We start from the raw sequence: 17,338 nt of genomic DNA on the forward strand, positions 1-17,338 counted from the left end.
TCCCCAAATACAATATATCAGAGAAGCCATAATCCAAATAATTACTGCAACTATTGCTGAACTGGCCCTGGTGTGATCATCTCCTATGACTCTGGAGACCATGATTCAAGTCCCCACTCAGTCATGGAAACCCACTGGATGACCTTGTGCAAGTCATGCTCTCTCAGCCTCAGAGGAAGGTAAAGGCAAACTCACTCTGAAGAAATCTTGCCATTAAAACCCTGCATAAAGATTCACATTGTTGACAGCGTGAATAATAACAATGTGAACAGACCCTGATTAAACTCAGCATACCTTGAACGAGTTTTGAATATATTTGACTCATTGACGGGGCGAGACCCTGCCAGCTTTACAAGAAGACACTCCTTCTCTTCCTCCTTCCCTGCATACCTGTTGCTACGGGTGGCTTCTGGGGGCTTAAGCAGCATGTTCCCACCCCTCAGACAGCGGAGGCCAAGTCTGGGACCAGCAATGGGCGACTCCCACTTTCTTAGTCACTGGCTCCCACTAAAATCCTGAAGAGATGCGGATCAATGCCATTTCAAAGTGTGAAGAACAAAACCATGAGTGATGATATTTGCATCGTTTCAGGGGGGGAAAACCGACGTGCGAATGACCCTTGAGAGAAAGTAATTTCTATCATAAGCCTTTGCAAACTTCAGTCCATTTCATCAGAGGTCAGACACCTAAATCTTTGCTTCTTGATGGTTGGGGAAATTTTTCTCAATCTTTCAGAGAAAAATTCCTAAGAAACTGTTCTGATTTGAGGCACAAAGGGATTATAGTAACAACCTTAGTCAAAAAACAAAACACAACTTCTAGTTATGTAGTTTTTCTTTTTAAACTTCTTTATGTCATGTATTTATGCAAATGCTTGATCATTACTTAACTTGGGTAGGGGTCTATTGTTTTCTAGAGCTACCACCCAGCAACCCACGTTCATCCTCTGTATAACTTTCCTAGCCCAGACAAGAAACCTTTGGGTTTGGTGAGCACTACTATATCACCTTTCCTTGCAATAACTTGGGGGCTAGATTTAGCAACAACACTGAGTTCTTGAACAAATAAGATAGGGTTTAGTTACCTACTTTGTTTTTATTTCTTTCATTCCAATAGCACAAATACCAGAAAAGTGGAAATACAGAATGTGACATTTTAGCTGCAGCTTGGCTTAGAATCCAACTGCTAAATGAACAGACATATCTTACATATATGAGAAGACTGAAGTGTGTTGTAAAAATTAATCAACATCATCCCTTCTCACCACAGTAATGTTATGCAGAGTTTACTTGATGGTTATATATATATTCAGATTTAATTTCCATGTTAGTTAGCAGCAGTATGCCTGTTGAGCAAATAGTGGGCATATGCCAAAAGCTCTGCACTCTTCCAGAAAGATCAAATAGTCTCTACTGTCCTTAGGGGAATAATGATTGCCATATTATGGACTGGAGGTCTATTAATGGCATGACAGGCTGGAGAACTGCCAAGTGACTTTCAAAGGCCTTAGGTCTTTAGCAGGGCAGCTATGCAATTCTCAGACTTGGGATAATAAGGTACAGTAGTACATTTAGATTATCTTCCAAGGTAGCACTTCCCTGAGAGCTCTGGTACCATGCAGTATTGGACCACAACTCCCATAATCTCTGACCAGCTTGTCCAGTTGGCTGGTTAGAGATGATGTGGGTTGTAATCCAACATAGTTTGAGGGCCACCAGACTGGGAGACAGTCTTCTAAAACATTGAAGAAAGTTCTAAAAATGAAAAAAGTCTGAGTCCAAACATGAATGTGTTGAAATTTTTGTGTCTGTGTGTGTTTTAGTGATCCACTTACTGTAGGTTGTAAGAAATTTATCTCAAAAGATTAAAATTGTCATTTGCTAGCCTTTTTAAAGGATTGCAACTCAGACTATATATTGTTAACCCCACTGTTGTGAAATAATTGACTCTTTTATTAGTAAGAACATACTTCTTGTTTTGTAGCTCATAATTTACATTGCAAAGGAAAACTGGCAAAATAAAGCCCCTCTATTACAAGGTGGGCAACTGGGGTGGATCCAGGGGCCATTTTTATGCTCTGGGATCCTGCTAGGGCCACATGGATAACTAAACAGTAAAACAAATACCCCAAAGTAGCCACAAGTCCATTTCTTTTTCTCAAAAATAAATCATTTTTAAAAATATTAAACAGTATGAGGAAACCTTGTAACCTATTTAAAAAACAAATTATTGCACCTGGGGGCTTCCAGGACTTCCAGTTCACACTTTTCTTTTCTTTTTTGCCAAAAAAAGTTTGGTCTGGAGACACTGGAGATTCTAAGGGACCACAAAACATCATTGCGTCCCAGGACTGCACTTTGCCTAATCCTCCTTTATGACTTCCTGTGACTCCACTTTCCATTATGTTCCTGGACAACAGCTACATCCCGCTTATATTGTCCTTAGCAATGACATTGCTGCAGGGATAAAGTGTCGATGGGCACAGTGGCAATGGAGAAACCTCATAGGAAGTCATCTCTGCCATTCTGCTGTCTGTCCTATGCGCTACTTCCAAAGGTGTTGCACATTGGCACAGTGGAGGCTTATTCCAGCCACTGTTCTTGGTGACACAGGATAAGAAAAGGGATGCCTGTAAGAACTCACTTTAATTCCAAGTAAAATGGAATGCAGGGTGAAGTTTACCAAGCAGCCAGTTGTATAAAGAAAGGCATGGCAGTGGCCAATAAGTGTGTCTGCAGCAGGATTCGTCTCTAGAGACAAACAACAGGTATGGTTTCCCAATCATTCATGACCAAACAACTGTGTAAAAAAGGTCAGGACAAAAAAAATACAAATTTTACTCCAAAATAACTTTATACACAAAACAAAATGTAACAATAAAAGAATTGATTGATACAATAATAAAGTGAGGTCTTTAGATTCACAACAAAGAAGCAATAACAGTATTTTCTTGGCAGTTAGGACACTGACTCTGATGACCACATCAGCAGACCCAAGTGCCACATGACAGTGAGCTCCTCTCACTAGTCCCAGCTTCTGCCAACCTTGCAGTTCGATAGCATGTAAAGGTACAAGTAGATAAATCGGTACTACATCGTGGGAAGGTAACAGCATTCTGTGCAGTCATGCTGGCCACATGACCCAGAGAGTGGACTTTGACAACACTGTCTTTTTGGCTTATTAATGGAGATTACCATTACTAAGCCATTAGTAAACGTTTGTTTAAACTGCAAACTACTTGTGTTGTTTTTGAGTCAGTCTGCTATTCTGTTCATTTAAAGCTAGACCCTAACAGGCTTGGCTTTGATATTTTTGATATTTTTGTTTCCTTAACAAAGGCTAAAGTCTATTAACATTTGCACTGAGGAAATAAGAGGGTACTTAACCCTTGTCCTTCAGAAATCCCCTACCAGTCATTTTCCTTTAGTGTTCCATTAATAGTGAAAAACACTGCAAAACCACCACTAGACCAGGTTGGAATTGTGAGGTCCTCTGGATAATGTTCAATTGCAACTTCCAGCAATGTTAATCAGCATAGCCAACATCCAGTTGCAGCTGGAGGGGGCATACCGTCCTCATGCCTGCAGTAGATCATTATGATAGCTGATCATAAAGGAAAGGCACATTTCAAATGCCTGTTCTTAGACTTTTCCTTGTAATGAAGCAACCAGTGCAGATATGGATTCAGTCATCTGCTCATTCTTGCCTAGCTAGCAGTTGGGGGTGTTGTTTGCTGGACCAACTTTTTGGTTGTTCACTTGATCTTAGGTTTTCTTTCTGATTGCATAATTCTACATCACTGGCATTCTGAATCTTGAAAGGCTGACTATCTCTTTTTGAGCCTACAGCAAGTTTAGAGGGTGAGAGACAGTGCAGTGTAGGGGGTTTTTTAGCGTTGGACTATGCCTCCAGACCAAGATTCATTTAGCCATGGAAGACACTGGGTGACCTAGAACAAGTCACAATCTCTCAGCTTCAAAGGAAGGTAATGTCAAGCTCCCTCTGAACAAATCTTACCAAGAAAACCCCATGATAGGTTCACTTTAGGGTCATCACAACTTGAAATACAAGAAGACGGTTTAGAATTAAGAAAATAAAAAACCCTATTATTAGCCATATTCAAATATAGTGAATGTAAAACCCATGAGTCCACATTCTCATGGCCAACATGTGTTTTCCTCCTTTAAGCATGAAAGCACTACAATATACTTCAGAGTAATATTGTAATGTATTTCGAAGCCTGTCTTAGCCTGTATCTCTATTTTTGCTTTTGCTACTGCTTTCACTATTTTAGTTGTTGTGTGCCTTCAAGTCATTTCCGACTTATGGCAACCCTAAGGCGAACGTATCATAGGTCTTCTTAGGCTGAGTTTGACTTGCCTAAATGAGGAGGAGAGCACAAGGGAGGGGGAGTGAGGGAAAGTCAGGATTTTCAATAAAGAGTTGGGATGAAAAACCATGAAAGATAAAATCAAAACAAAACAAAAACCGCACTGAAAGTCTCAATACTATCAGGGAAGTTTTCCCTTTCTGAATTAATCCTGAGTTTCATTTTTTTCCTCCCCCCCCCTTTTTTTTGGGGGGGGGGCGGGTTGGTCTCATTGAACAATCTTGGATAATCCTCTGCTTGCCTTTTTTGTTAATTTGTTCATTTTTTATTTATTTATGAGTCTGTGTGTGTTTTAAATAGCAAACTGCATTCTCTCTTCCATATCGGATACCTCTAGGAGTTGTTGTTAGATGTTGAATGGAACACAGGCAGTCTGTGTCACCAAAACAGAAAAGGCAGATTATTGACTAGATTACTTTGAGGTGGCATTGCTTTCTGCCTTACTTGTAGACAGTAAATAAACAGGCGTAAATTGCCAGGACACCAGCAGCCTGTTGAAACATCTTAAGAAGGAGTATCAATTGGGTTTGCTCCAGAAAGATGCAGAAAGTCCCTACACTCAGACGGTAGAAAGCAAACCCCTAGAGCAGAAACAAATCAAATTGAATCCACCGAGGGCAGCAGCTGCCTGTCTCTCTTCCCCATCCAAGAGGCTTAGGCAGAGACTTCTTGGAGAAATAAGGTGAAGGAAGTCTGGAGCCACAAGAGGGATGTTTTTGCCAGTTGCAGCCCTGATATCAAATGCATTAAGGGTAATTAGTGGGATTTCACAAGTTGGACAGCTGGGAAAGCATTCTTTGAACACCCTGCTTCCTTACGTTGTGTCACTCTTAGTAGTTAGACTGCTGGTAGAATAAAGCAAAAGCATCCACTTCGCAAATCTGATTTTGTCCTGCTCTTTACTACAGACAAGGGCCAGAGGTCCAGAGTCCATAAACCATTGTCAGTCAGAAGCCAAGAGTCAGTAACCAGTGTCAGGAGAAACAGTCCAGGGTAAGGAAAGCCATAAATCAGAGTCAGGATCCCAGGGAGTAGTGGTAGCCAAGTCTCTTAACTTGACCAAGTCCAGGAGTCATAAATCTGTGTACTTTTGTAAGCCAAGCTATCAAGAGGAAGGAGTTTATTGCATGCACTTTTCAGCCCAATCCGGGCACAGGATGGAATCGGGCTGGAACAGTGGGAAATGGGTTTTATTGCACACAAAATTGCTGCTGCACTGCCACCCAACCATCCACCATCCCCCAGCTGCGTTTCTCCCGGCGATTTTGCTACCATGGAAACCTTCTGTACCACCAAAATTGGCTGGCAGAGCACGGCCGAAGGACAGGTGATGATTGGGCGGCAGTGCAACAGGAATTTTGTGTGTGATAAAGTCTCTTTCTCCCTGTTCCGGCCCATTCCTGGCCCGTGCCCGGATCGGACTGGAAAGTGCATGTGATAAACTCCAAAGAGTGAAGTTGTATTCAGCAAGATAGCTGGCGGCTGTAACTTCCTTTTATAGGTGGCATGTTCAACCAGTGTCCAGATACAGTACCAGGCAGTATTTCAGATTGCCAGACTGTTTTCAGACATAGCTAGGCCAGAGTGAACAGTTATTTAGATTCAGATGGAACCATATGAAGTCCTTGCAGCACTTGATTTGCACTGAATTGGTAACTTCACTATCATCCTCCATCCATCAGAAATGAAGCAAAGATCAGAATGGTAATGTGCTCCATCTTCAAGCTAGGGAGTTAAGTCCTGCCACCAATCCCTTTGGTGCTCAGAGAGACTGGTATTCAAGTTAAAATGGAAGGTCAAATATTGACAAGAAATAGGCCAAATGGAAGACCAGTCATAGTAAGACAGGCCTAAAGTGTGAATGAAACCAGTTTTATCTCTTATTGTAAATCTTGTGGTCATGTGTTCATTCTTAACTAATTAGGAATTAAAGGTAAAACGTTCAATGTATTGGTTTGGTACTTATACATTTGCTTACTCTTGCACTGGTTTGACACTTACACATTTGCTCACTCATGAAGTTAAATTCTATCCTTTCATTCCTGGATTTAACCCATATCTCTAACAAGCACTTAGTACTCAAAAGAGTTAGTTACACCATACACAATTTGCATGGGACTGACATATCAAACCAATATTTGAAGTTAAAATAAAAAGTGACAGCAGCTTTATTTTGAAGAATCAGCACACTACACATAAAAGGCAGCGGTCTCACTGTTTCTAATAAACAATGGTAGTTTGTCTCATAAAAATGCTAAAAGCCTTTTGGGGGTGACCCAAGAGAAAAGATGATTCAGTTGTTCTGAGGAAGGCTACATACAAATAAGCAGAAAGAGGACTAGCAAGAAAAATCTGATGAATGTTTAATGAAAACTAATTGTAAAATATATGAGAAGCTAGTCAGCAGTCACCATAAATGCATTCTCAAGGACCCTGTTAATTAGAAGTGCTGGGGTTCTTTTAAAAACAAACACACTTACTTGGTATTTGGGGAAATATCCATGTCAAATACATATAACTTGCCCTCTAACATATATTAAATGTATGTCAAACATACAGCATAAAGACATAAATATATAATTAATATATTAGTCAGTATGAATGATACCCACAGGTATAGCTGGGGAGAAGGGCCCCCAAATAAAAATTGATTCTTTTTCTTCAGTCCCCAGTTAATCATAATGCTCACTTCAGTTGAGCATAAAAGAGATAATTTAGGCATCCAAATTAAAGGGACAGGTGAAGTGATCAAGGGATGTGAACACAGAAAATATAAATGTTCTATATGAGAATTGTTTTTGGTGTCTCCCTCTCTGCAGCACTATGAATTTGTGCACAAAAGAGATATTTAATTGGAGAAGCAGAATTTTTGTATGAAGAGGCAATGCCCTCATTTTCTCCCTGTATAGCAACACTACTGACAATATCTAAGTAAGAAATCAAAGATTTGTAAGAAATCAAAGATATAGCCATGTTAGTCTGTAGAATTAGTACAGAGAGAGATCTTGTAGCACCTTTGAGACAAACTGAAAGAAAGAAATTGGCAGCATGAGCTTTCGTAGACTTCCTCAGATTAGGGTTGCCATAATTGGCTGCCACCAAACCGGGACAATAAATAAATAAATAAATAAATAAATAAATAAATAAATTTTAAACATTAAAAAAAATGCGGGGAGACCCAGGCTGAAGCGCGGAGCGTTGCACGGCCTCCTGGGCCTCCACCAGCCCCGGGGAGGCCCAAAGGATCACGAAATGCTCAGCGCTTTGGCCTGGGCCTCCTCCAGCTGCGGGGAGGGCCAGGCTGAAGCGCCGAGCACGCCGCCGCCTCCGAGGCCTCCCTGGGGCTGGCAGAAGCTGAACAATGCTCTGCGCTTCGGCCTGGGCCTCCTCCAGCCGTGAGAAAGCCCAGGCCGAAGCGCCAAGCCCAGCTCAGCAGCAAGGCCTTCTCAGAGGTGGAGGTTGCTCCTCCGCCTCTGGAGAAGGCCTTGCCTGTCCTGGGAACTGAGGGAGAGTGGGACGGGACCATGCCCACCTCCCAGAAAGCGGGATAGTCCCACTAGTTCCCAGGATTTGGCAAGCCTGCCTCAGATGCATTTCTTTCTTTCAGTTAGTCTCAAAGGTGCTATACGATCTCTCTATGTATTAAGTAAGGTGAGGTTACTTAAATGCTATCTAAGTAAGGATATGGTTTCCTTTCCCTAACCTAAGGCATAAAACAAAATTCCTGAGGCCTCTTTGGAATTGAAAAGTTCCTCTAAGGGGCAGGCATTTTCAAGAGGTGGTTATTTCAAGGGCCAGGGAAGAATAGGCTGTTTCACTCTTTTGCTATTTAGTTTTCCACTGTTTTCAGCTCACCATCCATTGCTTCCCGATGCATGAGACTCCAGCTGTATTTAACTGATGGCACTTGGATGTACCTCTCTGCAGCAGATATTTAACCCTCCATCTAGTTCTTCATCTTTAACCCCCTAATATTTTCCCATGGATGTTTCATCACCACATCAAGCTCAGCCTCTTTCTCTGTTTCCTCCAAAGTTCCCATGTTCTCCTTATTCACTAGCAGCATTACCTTCCTTCTTGGATGTGCCCACAGTAGGCAACTATAGAACTTTGATACCAGTTTCATGGGATGGTTCCATCCTATAAAATCTTGGGATTTGTAGTTTGGAAAAGGGTGCTCACAATTGCTCTAGTGCTATAGCTTAGAGAAGAGCACCCCCATCAAACTACAGATCCCAGGATTCTGTAGGATGGAGCCATGGCAGTTAAACTGATATCAAACTGCTATAATTTTGCAGTGTGGATACAAAGCTGATCAGACACAAAGCTTTGGCAACAATCCTGGTTACAACTGGTGAAATTTGAAGCTCTAACAAGATACTTATTTGGAAATTTGGAAATTTGCATGGTGGCAGGAACAATTTGTCTGACAACTTCCCAGCATCACTGGTTGCTTTGTTTGGAGTGCAGAGCTGTGCCTGGGTGCTGTCTGAAGGAGCCCTACTTTTCTTGTTTGCCCCCCTTAAAAAGCTCACATTTTTCAGGAAGCCTTTGGTCCATCTCCCTACTCACCATATTTTATTTAAGCCAAAATAAGTTTAATTGATAATCTTTCCTTGTAGTTATTTGCCATGAAGTCGAGTTAGACTTATGGTGAGTCTATGAATGAGAGACTTCAAGAGCCTCAGTCATCCACTGCCCTGCTTAGGACTTGCAAACTCAGGACCATAGCTTCCTTGATTGTATCAGTCCACCTGTAGTGCCTTCATCCTGTTTTCCTACTGCTTTCCACTTTATCAAGGATTCATTTGTCATTTTACAAACCCATGGTATCCACAGAATTCTGCAAAGGTATAGGGAACTGTGAGGTCCAGCATGGTGTAATGGTTTGAGCATTGAACTATGACTCTGGAGACCAGGGTTTGACTCCTAGCTCATCCATGAGACTAACTGGTTGACCTTGGACAAGTCACACTCTCTCAGCCTCAGAGGATGGCAATGGCAAGCCCCCTCTGAACAAATCCGGTCAAGAAAACACCATGATAGATTTGCCTAAGGGTCACCATGAATCAGAAACCACTTGAAGGCACACAACAATGACAACAACAAGACTGGATGGCCATCTGTCAGGGATTGTGATTTCCTACATGGCTGGGGGTTGGACTGGATGGCCCTTGTGGTATCTTCCAACTCTATGATTCTATGATTCTAACAAGAGTACTGTTAACTATTTCAATGTGTTTGTTACCCACTTTAAAGTTATGTAAATCATCTATAGTCATTATTTTTGTCTTCTTAATATGCAACTGCAACCCTGCTGTTGTACTTTCATCCTCAAAGTTCATCAGTAGTTTTTCCAAATGTTAACTATTTCCTGCAAATGATATGGCATCTCATGCCCACCTCGTGCAGATTTAGTACCTTAAATCTGGATAGATACTATTTCAGTACCATTCTCTGTTGTATATGTTCTTTCATTTTGTGCCAACCCCCTATATTTCTGAAGTTGCAATGAAAAATCAGTTCACAAAAGAAACTGTATTCTGTCAAAGCTCATTATTTGATTTTTTTAAAGAGAAGAAAACATCAATATGGTGAAATAAAATACATTCTTGTCCTATGCCTTCATGGTTAACTGAATGTGTAAAACACTATTTATATTGCTCGGGAAGCATATATCAATAGGAAATTAATAAGTATGCATTGATTTTAACTAAGAAGAATATAAGATTTATGAAAGTATTATTGGCAAGAAAGAAAAGAAAAGAGAGAGCTCTGTTGTAGTCAATAAAATATGCTTTCTTTGAGATGCAGAGACAACTTCTCATCAAATAAAACCAATGAAATAGTCACACATTGGGGGGACTGTATTTTTGCTGTTCTTATTCTCTGCCATGTTAAAGGACTTTATTCTTTGTATTGTTCATTTTGAGTTTTTAAAAACTCCTACAGGATTGATAAGAAAATGGCATAAAACATGAAGAATTTTTTGTCAAAATGTAAAACTAGAAAATGTGACTTGTTATACTTTAATGTAACTTACATTCCTGTTTCTAAAATGGATCCACCATGTTCTCATTTATTTTTAAAAAAACAACAGGTCAACTTGTTACAGATAACTGCACTGCTTGTAACACATGGCGGGTTCTGCCTTCTAACAGCTATGTGAACCACCTTCCAAAAGGAAAACCTTTGCAATTAAAGCCAGTCGGAACTGTTTTTCTCATTACTTTCTGGGTGTCTGGACTTGATTTGCATTCGTTCACTGTATTCAAGGGTGCTCTACTGCTCTTATTAGAAAAAATTAATAAACTGTGGCATTACTTGTTTACTGCACAGAAATGAAATGCAAGTGAGGCTAATTAGTCATTAGCATTGTATGCAAGGAAGGGAGTTATTAAAAACATAAGTGAAAATTTAATTGAAGAAGAAATTACTGATATAGAAGGCAACAATCTCAATTATTTTGTATGCCTTAATTAGGGGTTCTAGCAGAGGGAAGCCTATAAAACCAGTCTCTGATAATGGTATATTCATCGACTCAGATGCAAATACTCAGGCAGTAGGTTTCTGAACTGTGCTAATAAATAGAATTTTTTTAACTAAAAGTAAGAACCTCCTATTCAAATTCAGGGACCTTATCACACATGGGGGGGGTGCAGCTCAGATCCGCAGTCACTCCTGTTCTAGCAATGCAAAGCGTGATTTTTTTTTACACCAGATCCAGAGTCACTTCTCTCTAGCAATGCGGATTGAGGTTAAAACATGATGTTTTTCCACACCTGGTTGCCTTGCTGTTGTCCTTCCGAAGTGAGGCAGAAGAGAAGTCAGTTCGATTCCAAGCAAGTCACGTGATGCGGAGTGCACATTGTATTACCACACCAGAGCATACTTTGAGGGTTCAACGATTCGAATCGGCACCCTTGGGCATGCTCAGTGGGCCTCTGGACGCTGTCTTCCTTCCCTGCCCCCTCCTTAGTTGTCATCCTTCATCGGGGGCCTAGGAGAAGGCAGGGGATGATGGGATAGCTCGCTGGGGGTCCCTGGGGCCAGGATCAGGATGCAGGAGCAGCAGGCATGATGGGTTAGGTGGCAGAGGGGGCGAGATGGGGATGCAGGAGCAGTCAGGGGATGATAGTTTAGGTGGAGAGGGGGCGAGATGGGGATGCAGAAGCAGTCAGGGGATGATGGGTTAGGTGGAGAGGGGGCGAGATGGGGATGCAGGAGCAGTCAGGGGATGATGGGTTAGGTGGAGAGGGGCGAGATGGGGATGGAGGAGCAGTCAGAGGATGATGGGTTAGGTGTCAGGGTGAAGGAATGGAGCAGATCGGGGTCTAGGAGGATGCAGGGGATGCAGGGGATGATGGGATCGGCTGGTTGGCAGAGAGGAGGAGATGGCATGAAGGAGGAGGAGGGGGATGACGGAGCAGGACGCAGAGGCCAAGAGGGGTGGCATCGGTGTGCTTTTCCACACCAGAACAAATCGCAGTGCAATCGAAGGCAGCCTGGAAGCGAATTCTACTGAAGTCACTTTTTTCCTGTTTTTACCAAAATGAGGGGTGACTTCAGAAACAGTGCCGAAGCACTTCGCAAGGGGCTCCCATAGAAATCAATGGTGTCTGATAAAACAGTCCCTTTATGACATGAAACCGCATCATTGGAAGTGCAATCACTTCAGAAGTGAGCTGGAACTGAGCCACAAAACTACCCAAAAGCTCCATGTGATATACTCCCTGGTCACCAAAGACCAGGCAAACTGCATTAAACTCTGGAAATAAACAGAGCTTGGGCAGCATTTCCATGTATTCGAAAGCCCTGTGTTCCTATCACCATGTCACTGTTTAATTCTCTTTGAAGGAATCCAAATGTTTTGCTTAATGGGATGGGGAAGGTGCAGCCTGTAGGGTTCATGTGGTTCTCAAACTTCTATTTGTGGCCCTTTGGGCACCCTGGGCCTCTGTTGTTTCCTCACACCATTTAGATATGATGAACAGGACTACAGTCCATGAAAATGACTGTATAATAAATCTATTAAATCTTTAAGGAATAACCAGACTTGTGTTGTTATTCTTTTATTACACCTTCACCATTTTAGTCACCCTTCTTTGGAGCGTGTCCAAAGGAGTGTGACTAAGATGGTGATGGGTCTGGAAACTATGCCCTATGAGGTATGTTCAGCTTGGAGAAGCAAAGGTTAAGCGGTGATACCATAGTTTTGTTTACATATTTGAAGGGATGATATATTGAGGATGGAGCAAGCTTGTTTCCTGAGGCTCCAGAGAATAGGACCCAGAACAATGGATACAAGCTACAGGAAAAGAGATTCCACCTCAACATTAGGAGGAACTTCCTGACAGTATGAGCTATTAGACAGTGGAACGCACTCCCTCAGAGTGTGGCAGAGTCTCCTTCCTTAGAGGTCTTTAAGCAGAGGCTGGATGAACATCTGTTGGGGATGCTTTGATTGAGAGTTCCTGCATGGCAGGGGGTTAGACTGGATGGCCCTTGTGGTCTCTTCCAACTCTATGATTCTATGACTTTGTCAAGTCTGTAGTCTGTATTCAGTGGGTCTCTCTCTGAGGTGCATCAGAATCAGAGCTTGGCAACATTACTCTTTTTAAAACTGTAACTTCAGAATCCGATGGAAGAGTACAGCTTGAACATGCAGGGTAGGAAGTTATAGAAGCTAGTCTGAAAAAATAACTTTTCCAAGCATAATCTCTTACTTTTTCTTTCTTTAGATACGTTTCTCAAGCCTCTTTACCTACTTTTCACCTTTCCTTTAGCCTTCTTGACTCTGGGCCCAAAGTCCCCAGGCTACCCTAAATCCCAGGACCTAGTACAACAGATTAATTTAGCCATTTTGACTTCTAGGTAGAGTTCAGGCTTAATTTGCTCTGGGACTCATTTATTTGTCTTTTTGGTGGCTCATGGTATCCATAGATGGCATACAACAAGAAATAGACTTCCAATGGAAATTGAGGAATACCTTCCAAGCAACCTATTTGGGGAAAAGACATGCCCGGGTCTCAAGGCAAGCTTGGAAGATGGGTAGAAACAGAAGCTTAGGGGCAAAAAAGACCAGTAATAAGAGCCAGCTTGGGGGTGGTGCGGGGGCGTGGGGACTGCATGCTGCACGCCCCAACTCCATCCTCAATCTGGCCTCACACCTCATGCCCAGCCAGATGGGGGGCAGCATGGGAACGCTCCTGCGGTTCAGCAACCAGACGTTGCACGTCACAAGAACGGAGAAGAGCTGCAAAAGAGGTGCCCTTTCCTCAGTGCTAAAAGGACGTCTGTCTTCGGCCTTAGATCTAGCCCCTGCCCCACTAGACTTAGTGGCTATGAGCTGCCACTGGATCTAGATATTTTTTTAATAACATGCAAGGTACATCATAATATCCAGTCTTAGCATCTGTGATTATCTACTGTGATCATTCTACAGCAGGTAGGCAAGCTGATTGCCCATGACAATCCTGATTCTGTGAAATACTGTTTTTCTGGATTGGAAAGATGACAAAATGTCCTCTCTCAAGTTTCCAATACTGGCAGTAGAGAGGTTGCAGTACCTTCTGCCACTGTCTGACATTTAAAAAACCAAAAAAAAAAAAAAAAAAAAAAACAGTTTACAAAACCAGAAGAGCACTTTCAGCTATTTTGTCATATTGTTTCCTTCTTATTTGGTCCATCCTGTCCCTTGGTTTCCCAGGAGTAGTAAACACAGGATTAACTTTTAATTTCTGTTATTTCGGAGGTCTTATTTTCTTTCCAAAAAAAAGATGTTGTTACTACAAATTAAACTGAGGACCTTATCACACTGAGGTTATTGGAGCTAAGATCAGGGGTGAGTGCGGGTCAAATGATTCGAATTGACGTTATAACGTGGCTGTTTTATCACACCTGGTTGCTGTTCCGTTGCCCTTCCAAACTGAGGGGGAATCGAATCCAAGGAAGTCATGTGATGCAGATTCAGGCAAAGCAGAGTGAGTGCACATTGTATTTCCACACCGGTGCATACCATGGGGGATTCAACAATTCGAATTGGGACCCTTGTACATGCTCAGTGGGGCCCTGAAGGCATCCTGAACCTTTGCACTTCCAGGGTGAAGAAGGGAGCCTGGCTCCACTTTCACGGGAGTGACAGCTATTTTCCCTCCACTTTCATGGGAATGACAGCTATTTCCCCTCCACATCTATATCTATCCTCTTGTCATTCCCCTCATCTATTTCAGCAACATACACTCGTCCCCCGGGTTACGAAATTAATTCGTTCCGGCGCCATTTTCGTAACCCGGGGGACTTTCGTTAGCCGAATCCCCATAGGCGCTAATGGGGAAAAGCCGCGGCTGTGCCGCGGCTCCATTCAAAACAGCGCCGGCTTTTTTTCGCAAGCCGGGGAAACGTTCGTAACCCGGAAATAATTAATTAATTTATTTTTTTTCGTATCCCGGGAATTTCGTATCGCGGCGCGTTCGTATCCCGGGGTACCAGTGTATATCTATATCTATCCTCTTGTCACATCATCCCTTGCATCCTCCTAGACCCCGATCTGCTCCCTTCCTTCACCCTGACACCTAACCCACCATCCCGTGACTGCTCCTGCATCCCCATCTCGCCCCCTCTCCCACCTAACCCATCATCCCCTGGCCCCAGCAACCTATCCCATCATCCCCTGACTGCCTCTGCCTCCCGATCCTGGCCTCAGCGACCTATCCCATCACCCCCTGACTGATGTGTATGTATATATGTGAGTGTGTGTGTGAGAGAGAGAGAGGCAGGGAAGGAGGGAGGGAGAGAGAGAGCGCTGGCTGGCCAGGCTGCTCTGCAGAAGGTGTAGTGGGGAAGGAGAGGGAAGGAGAGAGAGAGCTCCAATGGAGCCCCGGTTGCCCTGAAAGCAAAAAGGACCACCGGAAGCAAATGGGGCAAAATGCCAGCAGGGCATCATGGGAGATTTGCAACCTGGGGGTTCAAGAGCCTCAGCAGATTGGAATTCCACACCAGACCAATCTGCAGTGAGTTCGAACCCAGCCTCAATGCGAATCCTGTCAATACACTTATTTAGCGCACTCGCCAAAATGAGGAACCAGGAAGGATTCAGTTCGGAAGCCCTGCAGAAGCCCCATGGAAGGGGCTCCCATTGAAACCAACCAGGTTTGAAAATACATGAATGTTCTAAAGTGAATCCACATCACTCAATTCGCACTCACCCTAGTTCTGAGCTCAAAAAACCCAGTGTGATAAGGTCCTGAGAATGTACATAAGCATTGGTGATTTGATGTAAAGTCCTTCACTTCTTTGTGAAGTGCATTTTGCAGTGCAGATTGTGTATCAATGCATCCACTTGGAAAATATCTAGTTAAATTTATGTCTCGTTCCATCAAAAGAGGCAACACCTATATGGTCAGTATTTTATAGCACAAATGTTTTCATCACACAGATCATGTGGTCACTCATTTAATATACTTGCAACAAGGTCATGGAATTTTCACCAACGCTCCTGGGGAAGCAACAGAGGCCCACATACAGGCCCAGTTAAGAAGAACTACTGTGTGGTGTTTTTAGAAGTGGAAATGAAAACAGAAGCAGAGCAGCTACAGGCATTGACTTTATTGGTTGAGAACACGATTGGCAAGTGCTCAGGAGATAGGGAGCAAGGATAACTTTCTGAAGAACTCAAACTTTATGCCTACAGCAGTCTTAACATTAGTTGGCTTCATAAAATATACTGGGCTAAATCCAGTTGCTGTTCCCAAATAGAATAAACACACTGAATGAATAGCTCTTGTTAAACTAGCACGTATGCAAGTTGATTCAATTTAATTTATCCAGTTCAGTTATCTATTGATTCCATGGGTCTACTCTAGGTAGAACTAACAATTTGACTTACCCTCATTGTCTTGTTCATTCTGAATTTATTTTTATTTTTTTAGTTCCTTGGGACACCATACCTTGTGATCTCATCCACTGCTTTGTTTTTACTTTATATGCTAACTCTGGGGCAGGTGTACATCTCCAAATGTCTTTGTAAAAAGCCTTAAACACAATGGAGCTCGGCTCTTAACTGAGATCTGCAAGGCCTAGACTAAGATAAATATAAAAGTATATCAACAAGACATTCTGATGTTATCTACATCTGAAGAGAACTCTATACCTTTAGCGTAATTTAATCAGGAGAATCTGCTTAAATGCAAACTAGTTCCCCAGGAGGAATAAAAGAAAACATATCTTATGTAAACCAAGAGGTATTGCAACATACTTGAAAGTCAACAAACTCCTTTGCAGTAAAGAAAGATAATGTTTCCAAATCAAGAGCCCTCACCAGTGCTCTTCTAGTTCCTGAAAATCCATTCAACAAAATCTCTCCAAGAATTTCACACATTAACAAAACAAAAACCAAAAAAACCTAGACAGAGTTTGATTATTCAACAGAACATTGCATAACTTCCTTACAGAAGCTGTAACATCAAAGGCATTTTGTTTGGGGGAGAGCAATTTGTGCCCACCAAAATGTTGTTGCCCTGTACCTCCCATCAACCTTGGCTAGTATAAAGAATGGTAAGGGAACGTGGCAACTACAGTTCAGTAATGGGGAGGAGGAGTTGTTGATCCCTGTTTTAGGAGTTGTCTACATGGACCAAATGGCCTGGCTCCCCCCCTCCCCATTGTCTAGTTTAGATAATGCGGGCTGAAACCTGTTGTGAGATCAAGCCCAATCCCACGAGTTCAGACATGAATGCAGAGGATCAGTCGGTGGAATACATAGTGTTGTTTTTGCATAGTTTCCAAGAAACTCCATAGCAAAACCAGGCAGTTTGGACAGCCTCTCCCCCCCCCCCTTTTGTTCCTTAGCAGTGATGCCCAGCGATCCAACTGACAAGCCCCTCAGTCACTCATCTAATGCAGAAACAGGTTTCTGGAGGGTTTCTCAGATTCATTGCCGAGTGTCAC

This window comes from Sceloporus undulatus, chromosome 1 (genome assembly GCF_019175285.1).
Source record: "Sceloporus undulatus isolate JIND9_A2432 ecotype Alabama chromosome 1, SceUnd_v1.1, whole genome shotgun sequence".
Taxonomy (NCBI): domain Eukaryota; kingdom Metazoa; phylum Chordata; class Lepidosauria; order Squamata; family Phrynosomatidae; genus Sceloporus; species Sceloporus undulatus.